This window comes from Herpailurus yagouaroundi, unplaced genomic scaffold, assembly GCF_014898765.1.
Source record: "Herpailurus yagouaroundi ecotype Mexico unplaced genomic scaffold, PumYag 185, whole genome shotgun sequence".
Lineage (NCBI taxonomy): Eukaryota > Metazoa > Chordata > Mammalia > Carnivora > Felidae > Herpailurus > Herpailurus yagouaroundi.
Genome location: NW_024412416.1, coordinates 14,919,038 through 14,936,421, shown reverse-complemented (window position 1 = coordinate 14,936,421; position 17,384 = coordinate 14,919,038). Strand labels below are relative to the sequence as shown.

The 17,384-nt window shown below is 46.7% G+C and overlaps 2 long non-coding RNA genes across 2 annotated transcripts in view; one reads left to right on the top strand and one right to left on the bottom strand.

Moving 5' to 3' along the window:
- LOC121042468 (uncharacterized) overlaps positions 1-13,266 on the top strand; it is a 16,837-nt gene extending 3,571 nt beyond the window's left edge. Inside the window, exons 2-4 of the long non-coding RNA XR_005796240.1 lie at positions 3,037-3,247; positions 12,140-12,830; positions 13,049-13,266. This is a non-coding gene — a long non-coding RNA (uncharacterized LOC121042468). The remainder of the gene's footprint in view (positions 1-3,036; positions 3,248-12,139; positions 12,831-13,048) is intronic.
- LOC121042467 (uncharacterized) overlaps positions 1-17,384 on the bottom strand; it is a 209,713-nt gene that overhangs the window by 108,294 nt on the left and 84,035 nt on the right. Inside the window, exon 2 of the long non-coding RNA XR_005796239.1 lies at positions 10,933-11,043. This is a non-coding gene — a long non-coding RNA (uncharacterized LOC121042467). The remainder of the gene's footprint in view (positions 1-10,932; positions 11,044-17,384) is intronic.

Sequence of the window (17,384 nt, the reverse complement as noted above, 5' to 3'; positions counted from 1 at the left end):
GGAGCTGGTGTTTCTGACACCTACTTTCCTGAGCTTGGTTGAAAGTGCTAAGTTTTTCCTGGTGTTAATTATTAATGTGACCTGTTTATGTACCAGGTATCCGGCTAACCATTAATATCTGTTTACTCATTGATGACCTTTGCAATTTCGTACCTCTCTCTTGGCTGTAAAAGTCAACCTTTTTTTTTTTTTTTTTTTTTCAGCAACTCCTTCACAGAGGACAATAGCAGGAAGCAACATAAATGTAATCTTTACATACATGAAAGAAAAGACAAGAGCTTTTGATTGAAGAGGATTAAAGACACAGGGGTGCCTGGGTGGCTCAGTTAGTTATGTGTCGGACTTTGGCTTAGGTCGTGGTCTCACGGTTCGTGGGTTCGAGTCCCACGTCAGGCTCTGTGCTTGACGGCTCAGAGCCCGGAGCCTGCCGCAGATTCTGTGTCTCCCTCTCTGTCTCTGCCCCTCCCCTGCTCATCCTCTGTCTCTCTCAGCCTCTCAGAAATAAATAAAAACGTTAGAAGAATTTTAAAAAGAGAGAGAATGAAGACGCGGACCTTTCCTTTTTGCAAATGCAAAGATCCCTGGCCTGGGGTGGGGGCGGTGAGGGTGGGGCAGAAATTCAAAAGAAAAAGTTCTTCTGCCTCTGTGCTTTAGCAGAGAGGAAACCAAGGAAGGGACTCTCAACCGGTCCTGGGGAATGGAACCCAATTTTCTTTTCTTTCTTTCTTTCTTTCTTTTTTTTTTTTCCAAAATGTCAGGATAAGCTCTTGCACAGTCAAGCCAGCCTGCAGGATTTATCTCTAGTCCCCCAATCAGTCTACATTAACCCCAACAGTAGCGAGACATTACCATCCTGCCCACTTGTAAATGGCTAAAGCTGAGATTAAGCAATGTGGTTGGATTAGGGCTGCAAGGGTGACCTTAATTTTACCCATCATTGGAGCCTGTGTATATTTGACTCGTCTTAATTGCATTTACCTAATTTAAACAGACAATAGCAGCCCCAGAAATTTTTTTTTTACCCCCCAAATAATAAGAAAAGGAAGAAGAGCTATTTCTTAGAAATTAAGCCCAGAGCACTCTAGCTATGGCCACTGCTCGGTTAACAAAAGCAGTTTTTTTTCTTTTTCTTTTCTTTTGTTTTTTTTTTTTTTTTTTTTTTTTTTTTTTTTTTTTTTTTTTTTTTTGCTTTGCTCCATTAACATACCAGCGCAGGGAAGGACCCATTGAAATATTATTATCTTTGCATAACAATACAATTTGAAAGTCTCACGGCGCTTCTTTATTGAAATGTTTTAAAATATTAATATCATCCCGGCCATAAATAACCATTATGGCGTTCATAGAGATTAAAGTTTTGAGATATGCCCTAGGTGTACATTCACATTTTCTCGTTCACTGAGTTCTAACTTCAGTAAAATTAGTTTTTTTAGATACAGCCCTGCACACTTGCTGTGACTGTCACTTCGTGTTGAATTTATCATCTAGAATTTAAGGCGGAAGACTGGGGAGCAATCTGTCACAAGCGATTGTGTTCGTAATCTTTGAGGGTTGGGATGGGGGCTGGGGAGAAGATAAGCATTCTAGAACTCCGCTCTCCAGCGCGGAGACCATTCATTGGGCTCCAGCCGCCGGGGCGGTGAGGGGATTTGCGTAGACTGTGTAATGCGTTTTCTTCAAGCCTGTGTCTGTGTCGGACGGCTGTGCTGAACTTCACGCCCATAAATGCCGCTCAGGTTTTCTTGGCTAAAGATAACTCAGCTTGTCTTTCCCAGTGAGTTCCGGAATAAATAGATAGATGGGCTATACGCGGGGTTTTGTGACTTAGAGCCTCTAGTGTCCTCGAATAGACAAGCGGACTCGATCGTGGTGCCCGCACAAAACACAGACTTCCAAGGAAAACGGGGGAGGGGGGGACCGCGGTTTTATGCTACGTCTATGATGACGTGAGTTGAAAAGCCGTTGGAAGTCAAGGTGAGGACTTGACTTCCTGTCAGTCTCCTGCATCCAGAGCGGGGGGGGATAAATGGTCCCCAAACACATCATTTCCCTTGGAGACGGAATGTGTCTTAGGGATTTTTGACATGATAGGGAAGTGGGACAGTTGAGTTCATTCTCCATCTCGTTGAACGGGTACATCTTGCGCTGGGAACTGAGCAGAGCATTTCCCGGAGACTGCTGTTCGGTGCTGTTGGTCGTCCCTCTGAGGTGCAAAGCGGGCATTTCTTCGCGACCTCTGGATTTTGGAAGCCGACTACTCTTAATAGCTTACCGATCTCTATCTGGGTATCAAACTCGGAGGCTTTGAACTTTGCCAGTCCGAATCCCACATTTACATTTCCCCTTTAGGTCACCTGGTCAACGAGCTTCATTGACACATGCAGATTTTCCCTCGCACGTCTTCTTCGAGGCAACACTGGAAATTTGGGTTTATGGAATGTGCCGGCAGCTCTGAGCCGTCTTGGCTTCCCCGCTGTTGGCTTGGTCCCAGGGCCCAGGATGATGCAAGCTCTGTGTAGCTCAAAACTCAGATTAACTGCTGGAGCAGGATCCGGAGTGGGCTTGGGCCCCAGGAGCCTTTCAGAAGGGTGGATGGGGAGTGGGGAGGTTCCTCGCCCGCTATGAGACAGAGGTTACTGTTGTTTGTGAAGTTGTGAATGGCTCCGGGCCATTAACTTCTGCAGGAAACCTGTCCTCCTTCCCACCCTGCGGTCTCCTTAGGGGCTCTGGCCCTGGGCCCCCCCCCAGGTGGATCCTGGCATTATCCTATGTATAGCACTCACCACCTTGCACTGGAAGGGCCCCCTCATAGGTCTCTGTTCCAATGAGATCCCGGCTGGCTTGAGGGCCGGGACTCCTCAACGCCCAGCGCAATGTCTGACATTCAAGGATGCTCAACATCTGGGCAGCTGTGGGACTGAGCAGGACTAGCCGGTGGAATGATAACAATAATTAATAATAACTTTCTGCTTACTGCCCCGTGCCTCCACGATGAGAACTGCTGAGCTAGGGGATTTCTTTGTCTTCATCTTACAGGTGAGAGCCAGGCTCGGCACGGTTAAATGACGTACACGGACGGGGTAACCGGAGGGGACGAGGGCGAGTTCCGGACGCCCTTGACTTGACTCTATGTTCTGACCGCATGTGCTGCTGCTTGATCATAATGAAGACAGTATTTCCATCGTCGGAATGCAGTTCGGCAGGAGCCACAGAGCCATTGATGCCCGGGCCCTTTTCGGAAAAACAAGTGGGTCCGCTCTTCCAGGCCTTTCCTTGGCCCGCCGGGGGGGGCGGCCCCCCCACGTCCCGTGGCACGCAGATTATCTCCTGATTTCGGCTTCAGTGTTGTTGTTTTGTGGTCTGCGCAGCATTTCAGTCTTCACATTCTGCGATGCGTTGGGGGCCTTTTTTGTGGTTGCTTGTTGTTTTGGTGGTGGCCTCTTTTAGTATTTCTACCTGAATTAGGCCCCTGGCTTCACCATGTCCAGCTGTGTGATTTTGGATACGTTGCTTGACCTCTCTGTGCATCAGCCAGCTTCCCCATCTGTGTCTTGGGGAGCAACAGCTCTCACGCTTGTGAAGATCCCGGAACAGTCTGAGAGGGCCACAGGCGTTGTGTCCTTTCACTCTGTCACTCTCTCCTCTGGTCGCCGCCGTCCTGGCCGGCACGAGCGTCCTTATTTCTTTCTTTGTTGGTTTGTTTTTTATGTTTATTTGTTTTTGAGAGAGAGAGAGAGAGGCAGAGAGAGAGGGGAGCAGAGGATCTGAAGCGGGCTCGGTGCTGTCAGCAGAGAGCCTGACGTGGGGCTCGAACTCACCCACGTCGAGATCATGACCTGAGTCCAAGTTGGAGGCTTAACTGACTGAGCCACCCAGGTGCCCCATGGGCTTCCTACTGCTGTGGCTCTGCTACCCACGGACACGCTGAGTGAAGGGAACAGTTGGTGGAATGTTTGCTGAGCCTCTCGGCCTGTGCCTAGTGGCTAGTTATCGAGACATGACTTAAAGCCACCCTCTTTGGGGTCTAGCTGCTTCCCCGGGGTGGGGGGCGGCTGCAGATGGGGGCTACAGTCTTGCTAGGAGCCTGGTCTTCTCCCCTTCCCTCCCTCCCTCCCTCTCTCTCTCTCTCTCTCTCTCTCTCTCTCCATTCACAGTTCCTGGCTTTTCCCTCTCTTCCTCTTGGCTGGCACGATCTCCCTCCAGAGCGTGTGGCTCTGGGGAAACAAAAGCCAGGTGCCTTCCCTTTGTCCTCTCAACACGGACCTCCCCCGAGGCAGGGGCACAGAGGGGCCTGGCTTCCTCTGTAGAGCAGAGAGCCAGCAAAGGCTGAGATAGGAGCACAAATTAATATATCAGTAAATTATCCTGCCTTGCTGACATACTCTCTAATCAGGAGGACAGTGAAAACACAGGGAGGATGCCAGAAAAGAATCCGGAGGAGGAGGGGACCTTTGGGAGGCTTCAAAGTCTGAACTCTTCCCCTGAGATTTCACGGAAAGTGTGTGTGGGTGGGGGGCAGTGCCCGCTGCCAGGGGAGTGACAGGCAGAGAGGTGAGGCAGAAGGAAACGGAGAATAAAAGGGACCTACGACGGAGAAGGCAGGGCAGAAAAGGCAGGTAATGACAAATAACTGAGAGGCACGCGTCACTGAGAGCTTACCATGTGCTAGGCGCGGCCTGTGGCCTCTGACTGTGCCTCAGTATCACAGCCACCTGCCCTACCCGACATGGTCGCTGCTACCCCCATTTGAAAGATGAGAAAACTGAGGAAATAAAGCCTAGCAGAAGTTCTCAATTTCCCACATCTAGCAAGTGATGGGGCCGGCTCTCCGGCCAGAGAATCTGAGGCTCACGTAACCCCTCTCCCGTCGGGCTCCCCATTGACAACCCTTGTTCTGATAAAACAGTGGTGCCGGAAGTGAATTTCATCTCAGCTGGCGAATTTGGTGGTGGTAAGAGGGGCCTGAGCACATACCCGTTAGACCAAGAAGAAATTAAGACGGTAAAAGAAAATGAGGCTCTACTCCCAGGACTTCAATAGGAACGGAAGTTCCCAAGTGAAAGAATAAAGCAATCACATTCTACAACCAATGAAGAGGTTCTAGAAACATGGCCTCATTGGCCCTACCCAACCCCGTCAGATAGATCAGACCCGAGAATTAGAGACATTAGAGACAGGATGGATATTATATAGGTCCATTTTATAGATGTGGAAACGGAGGCCGAGAGAAATTGAATAAGAGGCGGATTTCAAGACTGAACACGGGTCTGTCGGTTTGTAGTTCGATGCCGACAGGTGGGTGGGCGCTATCTGTCAAGGTGACAGCCCAGAGAAGGAGAGGAATAGAATATCCGTTGACGCTGGGCAGGCTGCTGGGCTCACTCTGGAGAAATCCATGTTCAGGGCCAGATGGCGGGGATGGTACAGCGGAAGGAAAGGGAGAGTTTTAGCGGTTGTCCATTTCAAGCTTTCGATTCAGCAGAAGAGGAGAGAGCGTGGAGATTCGGGATATGAAATAAACGTCGCGGAGGAGAGCAAAAGCAGAAAAAAGAAAAACGGGTGCAAAACCACTAGGCGAGAGAGGAAATACAGGAGGCACTGAAAAGTGGCTTCTGCGCGTAAAATGTTGGCACGCGGTTTGGAGAAGAAACAGAGGGTGAAACAAACTAGGGAGTGCCAAGGGAAGGAAGCGGAGAGGAAAGCGATCATGTGGACGATTTAAAAGGTGTTCTCAGAAGCTAGAAACGGTGCCTGGAATTTGTACGAAACAGATTTTTGTGCAAAGGGAATTATCAAGTGTGGGGGCAGGAGAGGAAACACCTGTGTGAGAGAATCAGAGCCACGCCTAGACCAGAAGATGCGGGCAGACCCGTGGACATCATTATGATGAGAACAGAGAATTGCATCACTAGGTTTCGGCCAAAATACGAGGAAAAAAAAAAAAAAAGGCGTGGAGTGGGAAAAGGAAGGGAAAAAACCAAAACGAAACAAAAAAAACAACCCCCAAACCAAAAACCAAACACCAAAAACAAAAAAACACCCCACAATAAAACCCAATGTTCTTTCTTTTCAGAAATGGCTAGAATCATAATAGAAATGTTTCAGCCTTAACTACTAGGCCAACATTTCCTGAATGTGTCTGTAATAGCCCCTCCCCTTTTTTAATTCTGTTTTTTAAAGATCCTCTTTAATATCTTATGGAACTATTCTTTTTCTTGAATTTTTTTTAATGTTTTATTTCTTTTTGAGACAGAGAGAGGCAGCATGAGTGGGGGAGGAGCAGAGAGAGAGGGAGACCCAGAATCTGAAGCAGGCTCCAGGCTCTGAGCTGTCGGCACAGGGCCCGATGCAGGGCTCGAACCCACGAGCCGTGAGATCGTGACCTGAGCCGAAGTCTGATGCTTAACCGACTGAGCTACCCAGGCGCCCCTATTTATTTATTTTGAGAGAGGAAGAGACAGAATCCCAAGCAGGCTCTGTGCTGTCAGCACGGAACCTGATACGGAGATCTGTCTCATGAGCCCTGAGAACATGACCTGAGCCAAAATCAAGAGGGGGACACTCAACCGACTGAGCCACCCAGGCGCCCCTCTTTTATTGGTAGTATTAACATACATTAACATAGGCCTCTTTTGCTTGTAAATTCATCCTTCCAAATTATAGTCTGTTTTGAGTTTCCCATGGTGGGTAATAATTCTTCCCACTTTTGCTGCTTTTCTGCCTGTCTACGTGCAACATCTGGTCAGGAAGGAGCTGGAAATCCAGACTTGTTAGCGTTTTCCCAATATCCGTATCACAGGACTGTGGGTGTTGGCTTTCGGGACTCTTCCAGGAGTAAGTACGGAAGCCTGGTGCCCTGAGGCTCCCGCAGCTATTTGACCGCCCTCAGGATTTTTCTTGCTTGCTTCCTTGATTCTTAGCTTCCATTCAGAAAGCAGAATTTTCCAGCTAATTGACCTCTAAATAGTCGAAGCATGCTTGTGTTATTGCTACTAATATTGGCTTTGCATAAAAGCAACAGACAGATTGAACACTGCAGAGGTCCTTTAAGGAAACAGTGGATCCAGAGAATAGGCTGCGTATTTTTGAGGACTTTTTAAAATTTGTATCACGCACACATGCTCATCTGGTATTTCTAACAGTGGCGAGCCTGTTGTTTGTCGGGTGACAGCGGACCGTGGTGTGAGAAACGCATATGCCGACCTACTGGCGAGGTGCAGGAGGCCAGGAACCCGGCCACGATCAAACACATTCTTTCTACAACTCCACGAGGCCCGCAAGCCCGCTTGTGGCATCTCCGCTGTTTTCCCCAGGTGAACTTGACGGAGACGTCGCACGGGGGAGGTTTCGGCACCTTTCATTTTCGGCATCTTTGTGTAATAAACTACAGACCCAGAATTTTTTTTTTCTTTTTTTTTTTTTTAATGTTTATTTATTTTTGAGACAGAGAGAGACAGAGCATGAACGGGGGAGGTTCAGAGAGAGGGGGAGACACAGAATCTGAAGAAGGCTCCAGGCTCTGAGCTGTCAGCACAGAGCCCGACGCGGGGCTCGAACTCAACGGACCGTGAGATCGTGACCTGAGCCGAAGTCGGACGCTTCACCGACTGAGCCGCCCAGGCGCCCCCAGACCCAGAATTTAAACGATGCAGAAGTTAGACGCTTCTTTGGGTGAAACGAAGCAAGGACACCTGAACCCAGACAGTTTCTTGGAAGGACGACACAAGTTAACACAAAAACGACTGCCAGGTGAGGGGACGTCATAGTGTCACTTTGCGCTACACTCGAAGTACTTTGGTTCACACCAGGCATGACTTTTACCCCTCCCCCACCTCAATATCTGATCATGAAAATTTTCTTTGGAAGAAGAGAATTTACCGTGAAAGGTTTTTAACCGCGGAAGCTGAAAGAAGTCGACAGTGAACACCCACATGCCCGCCACCCAGGTTCCACACTGCACATTTTAGTCATGTTGCTCTATCCCGTACCTCGTCATCTGTCTGTTCTTCTGTCCAACCGTGCAATCACGTTGATGTTTGCACGTTGATTTGGGGACACGTTTCAAAATAGGTTGTGGGCGTTGATACCCTTCCTCCCCACCCCCCCAACCTTCCAGCATGAAGAGCATTAAGTAGAGTTCAACATTCGTTGACAATATTTTGGGGGAGGGTGGGGACAGATACAGTGTCAGGTACAAGTTGTAAGCCGCTCTTTAGATTTAGTGTGGCAAGTGTTTACAACTGTGTGATCCAAATGACTGTCAAACTCTGCAATATCTCCATTGCCCCAGAGAGTTCCTTTTTGCCCATCCCAACCAATCCCTGCCTGTTCTCCCATAGACAACCCTGGCTCTCATGTTCATTTGTTTCTTTTTTTTCCGCACCATAGATTAGTTTCGCCTGCTTTAGAATTTCAGGTATACACCATCATATCATAAGAACTCTTTAGGTAAGGTTTTGTCACTCAGCGTAAAGATTTGGAGATTTATCCTTGCCACTGGGTATCTGGCTAGTGTATTCCTTTTCGTTGTTGAGACCTATTCCATTGTGGGATTGTAGCACTGGGTGCCGCTTTAAGAAGGATAAAATACACGGTACTAAAGAAATTCCAGGGAATAGCTTTCAAGACAAGGAGAGGTTGGAGGAGGGAAGGGGATTTGAAATATTCACCATAGAAAAAGAGCACATTTAAGAACGGACATGAGGGGCGCCTGGGTGGCGCAGTCGGTTGAGCGTCCGACTTCAGCCAGGTCATGATCTCGCGGTCCGTGAGTTCGAGCCCCGCGTCAGGCTCTGGGCTGATGGCTCAGAGCCTGGAGCCTGTTTCCGATTCTGTGTCTTCCTCTCTCTCTGCCCCTCCCCCGTTCATGCTCTGTCTCTCTCTGTCCCAAAAATAAATAAACGTTGAAAAAAAAAATTAAAAAAAAAAAAAAAGAACGGACATGAGAACTGCCTTCAGGTATCTAACATAAGGGTCAGCAAATGTTACTGGTAATGAGTCAGATAGTAAATATTAAACAAATTTTTTTTTAATGTTTTATTTCTTTTTGAGACAGAGAGAGACAGAGCATGAGTGGGGAAGGGGCAGAGAGAGACCGAGACACAGAATCCGAAGCAGGCTCCGGGCTCGGAGCTGTCAGCCCAGAGCCCGATGCGGGGCTGGAACTCATGAACCGAGAGCCGAAGTCGGACGCTCAACCAACTGAGCCACCCGGGTGCCCCATATAGTAAATATTTTATGATTTGCTGGGCCATAGAGTTTTTTGTCGCAACTACTTTTTTTTTTTTGACACTTATTTATTTTTGAGAGAGAGAGAGTGAGAGAGAGAGAGAGAGAGAGAGAGAGAGAGAATGCATATGTGCACGCAGGTGGGAGAGGGGCAGAGACAGGGAGACAAAGGATCCAAAACAGGCTCTGTGCTGCGAGTGAAGAGCCCGATGTGGGGCTCAAACTCACGAACGATGAGATCATGACCTGAGCCGAAATCAAGAGTCGGCAGCTTCACCAACTGAGCCACTGTTTTTTTGCTGCAGCTACTTAATTCTGACCTTGCAGTAGAGTGAAAGCAGTCACAGTGTGTAAATGAAGAAGCACGGTTGTGTTCCAATAAAACTTTATTTGTGGCTACTGACATTTGAATTTCATGTATTTTCATGTGCCATGAAATATTATTCTCTTTTTGATTGTTTTTTTCAACAACAGGAGCACTTGAAACCCATTCTGAGCTCATGGCCCGTACAAAATCAGACCATAGTTTGCAAACCCCTGATCTCAAGGACTGTCAAACTGAAGAAGGAATAATTATTGCTCTGTTTAAGGCTAGTGGGCAATACGAAGATTGAAAGAGGCAGATTTGGCTCTTAGAAAGAACTAAAGATCTTTCTATTAAGTAGTGTTGAAATATACTCCATGTCCTTACCCTGTCTCTCTCCCCTGTCCCCACTGGTGCCATAGGGCTAGAGGGACAGGATCCAGAACTAGACTTTTCTTTCAATTCCCCAGGTCCTCTCTGTCCAGCTGTGTGACCTCGTGCAAGTTATTTAACCCCTGTCTGTTTCCACCGATTTCTGCATAACGTGAGAGCCATTACAATGATTCAGGAAGTTAGTATATACAACATCCTAAAAACAGTGCTGATTTGGGGGCGCCTGGGTGGCGCAGTCGGTTAAGCGTCCGACTTCAGCCAGGTCACGATCTCGCGGTCCGTGAGTTCGAGCCCCGCATCAGGCTCTGGGCTGATGGCTCAGAGCCTGGAGCCTGTTTCCGATTCTGTGTCTCCCTCTCTCTCTGCCCCTCCCCCGTTCATGCTCTGTCTCGCCCTGTCCCAAAAATAAATAAACGTTGAAAAAAAAAATTAAAAAAAAAAACCAAAAAACAGTGCTGATTTGTAGTCAGTACTCAAGGTACTTAGTCCAGTGTCTGTCACGTGGTATGTATGAAATAAGTGTCATTATCATAATAATGATCATCATTACATTGTTCCTGCTATTACCACTGAGATGCTGGATAGGCATGTATGAGGATTTTGTTAAAGGAATTCCTACTTTTCATGGTAGGCTGAGCTAATAGATGCTTAGATGCTTTCCAGTTCCAACAATCAGTGTTCTCTTTATTTAGTGCCTGAGGCCTCAACCCTGGGACTCAAGCGCTGTTGAAATCCGAGACGAAACAGCACAATATTTTAATCATTAATGTTAGCTAGCCTACATCATGAGGGAAAAGAGAGTTTTGTTTCTACTTGATCTTTCCTGATCTTGGGTCTTGGGCTTACTCACCATAAAGACTTGTGTGGAGGTGGACTGGTAGTGGTGTTGCTTTCATGTTTTTCTTCGTAGGAGACACTGAGAGGAGAGATCTTTGCTTTGTGATGGGGAATGAGTGACATCAAAAGCATTAAGCAAGGGCATGATTCTTCCCGTGAGCTGTACTCACCTATTAGGCAACGCTGAAGAACTGGACCGCTGGGGGGGGGTGATGGGAGATCGGGTCTGGGTCTCATGGACGTTGTGGGACTGTGCCCTGAGCCACCATGATTGCCTCTGCCTGTCAGGAGACCAACAAAGGTAGAGTTAGCTGCAGCGGACGTCCACTGGCACTTGCCCGTCTCCCCGTTGTAACTCTCGTCCGACATCGTTGTCTTTGTTTACTTGGGCTCTGACGTGTGTGTTTCTAAGCCTGTTTATCTTTACTGGTATCTGATTACCTCGCCTTGTTTTTCTCCATTTCTGGCTGGAATGACAGGCCCCACGTCTAGGAGTCATAAGCACAATACATGGTCACAAAAAGAACACCAGAAGAGACCCGGGGGACCACTTGGGGCAACATATTCCCTTTCTAGATGAGAAAACCAAGGCTCAGATAAAAATAGAACCTCATGAGATCCTCATGGCTTCCAGGCCAGTGCTCTTTCCTAAAAAAAAAAAAAAAAATTTTTTTTTTTAAATGTTTATTTAGTTTTGAGACGGAGGGAGACAGAGTGCGAGTGGGGGAGGGGCACAGAGAGAGACACACACACAGAATCTGAGACAGGCTCCAGGCTCTGAGCCATCAGCACAGAGCCCGATGCGGGGCTCAAACCCATGAACCGCGAGATCATGACGTGAGCCGAAGTCGGACGCTCAACCGACTGAGCCATCCAGGCGCCCCTCTAAAAATTTTTTTTTAACGTTTATTTATTGTTGAGAGACAGAGACACAGAGAGTGAGAAGGGGAGGGGCAGAGAGAGGGGGAGACCCAGAATCTGAGGCAGGCTCCAGGCTCTGAGCTGTCAGCACAGAGCCCGACGTGGGGCTTGAACCCATGACCTGTGAGATCATGACCTGAGCTGAAGTCAGTTGCCCAACCAACTGAGCCACCCAGGCGCCCCAACCAGTGCTCTTTCCATTACGCCATGCTGATCTTTGTCTATAAGCATGATCTGGTACGGGGATGGGTTTGGAGGCATGAGCCCCACATTCACGCCTGAAATGCAAAATTATTTGCGCTGTTTCCCCATAAGAATATGCTATAACTGGAATGATAGCCTCTATTATATTGAACATTCACAGATGACATTAATAAATATTAAATATTAAAGCCTAACCCATTTTTAAAACCTTGTTTGGGGATGTCTTTATTCTTACACATATTGGAATCCCAGAATGTGACGTTGGTCTCAACCTTTCTGTAACTCCAAAAGCCTGGGGAGAAAGAAAGGAGGCGACGACCCCAGCCATCCCCAAGAAGTTAAGGTGGAGGTGAAATGCAGAGCTTTCTGGTGAGTGACCCTTGCAGCCCTTTGACAACACTAGGAATGGGGATATCCCCTCCCTACCTCTCCTATTTCCACATCACTTAATGAAAACCTCCCATCATCCCATGTGCTTTTTGAAGCACAGACGAATTTGAACTGACTCTTACTACTTTCCCCCTTGAGCACCCAAACGGTTCACAGCACGGGAAGTTCCAAGGTTGCACAAAAACAATGCCATAAGGGTTATTAATTTTAGGAGTAAAGCTGGTTGCCTCCTAACTGATTTTCTGAACTTTTTGGAGTTAGCAACTATGGCTTTGAATGCAAATGAATTCTGCTTTTTATAGTATCATGGAAAATGACACACGGACGTGAATTACATTGATGAGGGACCCAAATTCCCTTTTAAAAACGTAGTATATCTATAAAATTGGAAAGCCATCTTCTCCCCTTCTAGAATGTACCTATGCTAATGCCTTACTCATTTACAGAAAAAGTCCTTTATGAGGAGAATAAAGAATTCTGCTGCCAAACAAGTTGAAGAGATAGAATTTGTTTATCACGGTGGAGGCTTCAAGATCACACGTCTCCATTAGAGGTATTCAGTGCAGGGTCACTGAAGGGTCTGCAAAAGACAGCCAATTAGACGTCTGTTTTTCCTTTCAAAGCCCTGTCTGTCTCCTTCGCTCTCTTCAAAACACCTTTAAGTAGACATATGTATCTCGAGGTCAAAGTAAAAACAAAACAAAACAAAAAAGTAAAAAAAGAAAAGGGAGAGACACAGAATCATGAAAGTTTTCTTTTATCGTCCCACAGTCACGTGCGTCTTAAATACCCACCATTATCAAGAGAAAAATTAAGCCAAGTGTCTGATAAGAAGATGTGCTACACAGTCCAACAATCTTCCGTGTTGTCAAGATGTCAGACGCAGGCAGCAAAAGCAACTGAATGAAATAACTGAATTTCCACCATGGACGAAAGAGGGCTTCGAAGTTGGAGCAAAAGTATTTGTGGAGTGCGGGGAGAACCCAGAGCTTCTGGTATTTACGGCGCGGGGGTAGGGGTGGGGGGTGGGGAGAAAAACAACTGGCCTATCTTTCAGAGCAGGAATGCATGGTTAAATTGGCCCCGTTTGTCCTTAGCAACCTGAACTCAGAGGCCACATTTTTTCCTCTCTAAGAAGCAAGTGGGAACTTGCAAAGTATGTAGCATGTCGTGAAAAGGGAGCAGTGAACTTTGCTCAGGTCTGCAGCCAGCACTGAAATCTGAACCTTCAGAGGGTTTAGGACCGGTGGATTCCCTGCCCCCCTTCCTTTGGAATCCCTGGATATCCAGTGCCTTTACGAAATACCTTGGTCTGGAAGCAGCGGAGTCCCGACTCCTAACCAAAAGAAAACCTGATCTAAGTATTTTCGATGGCATTCAAGAGGAAGTACTAAAAGCAAAAACCAAACGTGAGATCCAACTTTCTGATGACCATATTTCGCCTTGTGTTCCATAGCCGGCGGAACATGTAGAGAGATTTCTTCTGGGCATTCGTTTTGAAACTAGCTTTCGAAATTTTTTTAAAGATTCCCTGTGGCGAGATTATCACCGGTTGGAAAGATTTCCCTTATTATTAAGTGAGGGAGAAAAAGATCTTGAAAAGTCCCTGCATTCAGGCTGCTTCCAGTACGAATCTGTTCACAACAGCAAGTTACTTGGTAACTTGAGCCATGTTCGTTCCTGAAATTCTTTCACATAATTGAAGATTAATTTGATTCCCTAGATTGTTGAGGGTTGTTGACAGTGGGGGGCTGGGGTGGGTGGAAATAGATTATTCAAATCACAAAGAGGTAGGTGTGCCCAAAGTGACTGTTCCATTACTGCTCAGAAGTGTTTGCCTTCCTCAGTATTCATCAGAATCTGTAGGATGTTGCAGCCGGGAGAAAGGAGAGGGCCCTGCCAATGTTCGGCGAGCAGGTGAACCTCAGGGAAACTGAAATATTTTGTCGAGAGAGTTCTATGTATTAATGGCCCCTCCAGAATCCATTACGGCCGAAACAAGCTGGCTGAAGAGCTCCGGCTTTCTCAAGTGTCTAATGTAAACAATATGAAAGTCAATAGTGGGGGACATTCCAAGATAGTATTAACACGATTGATTTATTGATGGTTGCACCATGGGAGGTTATCTTTTGTTAATTGACTCAGTAAATAAACTCGTAGGCGGCAGGCGATGGGGGAAAAGTAGCCGGTGGAGGGAAAGGTAAGGCACCTGCACTGCAATTTTTTTCAACTCCCAGCCTGTCTTGATAAATTCCAAGTACCACTCCCGCTGCCAACCTCAAACAGGGTTTTGCAGAGTTCATTCTGCCCGGGACTCAGCCTCCGTCCCGCCCTGAGGAGAAGACTCAAAACTCCTGTATTCCTGTCAATGTTTGCTTCAGAAAGACTCAAAACCTTGTCATACTAGATGTTAAAGAGAGAGAGAGAAAGAGCAAATCCGCCAACTCAGCTTCTTTTCAAATCTAGAAACACTTGGAAGGTGCACATACAGTGTGTGTGACACTTGTCACCTCTGGTCAGTGAGTGGTTGAACCCTGGGGAAAACACATCTTCTGCTGTTGATAGTCATTATGCAGGCTTGTCCGTAAAGGATACTGTAATTTGGTGGCCCCGCCTGGGCGACCAGACGGAGAAAAACCCACCACCCCCATGCGCTATATAACTTCTGGGCATTTCCCAGTATTGCACCAACCAAGTGGGCTCCTGGGATCTCCTGGATGGTTGTGTGACATTTTAAACTTGCTTTGATGGATTCCTTCTGGGCCTTTTAAACTTCCATCAGAAATGGTTTCAAACTGAAAAATGCTCACTGTTCATTCCTTCCCATCTTCTGGAGCATTTTGGAAACAACTTCCCCTTTCAAGATGGCGTTCCTTCTGTCTCTTTAAGGCCCTGTTTCCTTCTTTCTTTCTTCTCTTTCTTTCTTTTCTTTCTTTCTTTCTTTCTTTCTTTCTTTCTTTCTTTCTTTCTTTTTCTTTCTTTCTTTCTTTCTTTCTTTCTTTCTTTCTTTCTTTCTTTTTCTTTCTCCTTCCTTCCTTTCCTTTCCTTTCCTTCCTTTCTTCCTTCCTTCTTTCTTTTTTTTCTTTCTTTTCCTTCCTTCCTTCCTTCCTTTCCTTCTTTCCTTCTTCCTTTCTTTCTTTCTTCTTTCTTTCCTTTCCTTCCTCCCTTCCTTCCTTCCTTCCTTCCTTCCTTTTTTAATATGGGCATTCCTCCAACTCCTGGCTTTCCCCTTTCTCTGTCCTCTGCCAGATCTCCCAATTCCCCCAGCTACTGGCTACACTCTCTGCAGGGGAGTCCAGAACACGAGTCACGAATGCCTCAGTTCCTATACCAGCCCCATGACCATCTCCACCTCTGAACCTGCCTTATCTGCCCCTTCAAAGCATCTTCCTGGCTTCTCTATTTCAGCACGTACCCGCCACCCCAATCTCCCATGATCTTTGGCCCTAAACCTCGGGGTCCACCTTATTTTTCCATTTTCCTGATTTGTCCCATCCAGTAAGTTCTCCAGTCTTATATAGATCCTGCTTTATTAAAACATATATGTTACGAACTTAACTAATTTAACCCTCTGGACTGGAACAAATTGATCCAGGCATTGGCACGTGGTAAGTATAAAATTCATGTCTGTTGAATGAAGGAGTGAATGAGTGCAGAGCTTTGCCTGCTACTGTATTTTTTTCCATGATAATCATCTCTGATCATATTATTTCAGGGCTCAGTAACTATCAGTAACTACTTATCTCCAGAATTAAGCGCAAGCCCTTCTTTTCAAGACACCCACAACTGACTTTTTTCCTGATGTCGTCTTCCACCAAGCTCCAAAACATTCTACGCTCGATCCAAAATATTACCGTTTCTCCCAAAGTCTTCGCACCTCTCTGCTTCCATCTTTTAGCTCATCTTCATTTTCTTCAACTAGGATGTTCAACCATTTTGTCAAGTTCAAGTTTTGGCAGGTCCTTGAGGTCCAACCCCAAAGCCACCCCCCTCCATGCAGCTATTTTTAATCCCATATGCCTCTCCCTCAGCCAAGCTGGTGCGCTCTCTCCCTCTTGATTCTAGGCAGCCTGTGTCATAGATATTTCTATACCTGATGTATTCTCTCCTAGTGGAAACAAACACTTAGGGGACAGCAGCTAAACCTTACTTTCTTTCCCCCTGTGTCCGGGTTCTCAATGCCTCCTAAATAGTAGGTGCTCACAGAGTACTCTTTGAATTACATTGATTGCTATTTCTTTCTCACCGTTGCGAGATTTTTTTCTTTCTCTTTTGTTGCATGTTGTCCAGCATTGTGTGTCTGTGTGTGTGGTTCCCCCATTTATTAACCCGGTTGGCTCCTCTAGTCTTGAAATGCACATTTGTTAACCACTACTTGAAAAGTGTCTTCAGGAGAAACGGAGGTGTGGGATAAAAACTCCATTGTGGACCCATACTGCTTGCTTGGGGGCTTACCCAACGTTACTCTCTTTCTCTGCCCCTTTTAACGTCTGCGAATTAGTTACACTAAAGTTCCACTGTGCAGGGAGCTGCCTGCAATTTGAGATGCAAACTCCGCCATCGTGGGCCACTTTTTAGAAGCCTGTGGTCATTTGGGGGAACAAAGGCACTCCTGTTTCCTCTTCTCAGTAACAATTAAGACATCAGATTAATAGAATCTTTAAATTCTTCAACGATGCTTGCAGAATAGTGTGTGTTTGCCTTAACACAAAGGCATACTTTCCAGGCCGTAAAGGTCACCCAAGAAATAAGAGAGAGAGAGACGGCCTATGAATGGGGTGTGCTGGTAGAATTTTGGAGAATGGCATGTGTCCCTCGCAGTATGTTCTGGTTTTGGAGCTACTTGGCATGGGAGCCTCTGTGATCTACTCCAGAGAGGCATTTCTTGGGCAAGGAATCCACTGTGTTGAAGGGGCCTGCCTTTAGGAGCAGGAGAGGAAATGGGGAGGGGGAGGGGGGAGGCTTCTCCGTTAGCATCCAGGGTTCACTTAATGAGTGTAAGATTGTTGCTAATGGGATTTAACCACAATACCTATCCCTAACCTTGTCGCCAAAAAGGTAGTCCACATGCTCCTTTTCTCGATACCGTCGGCCTGGTAACTCTACA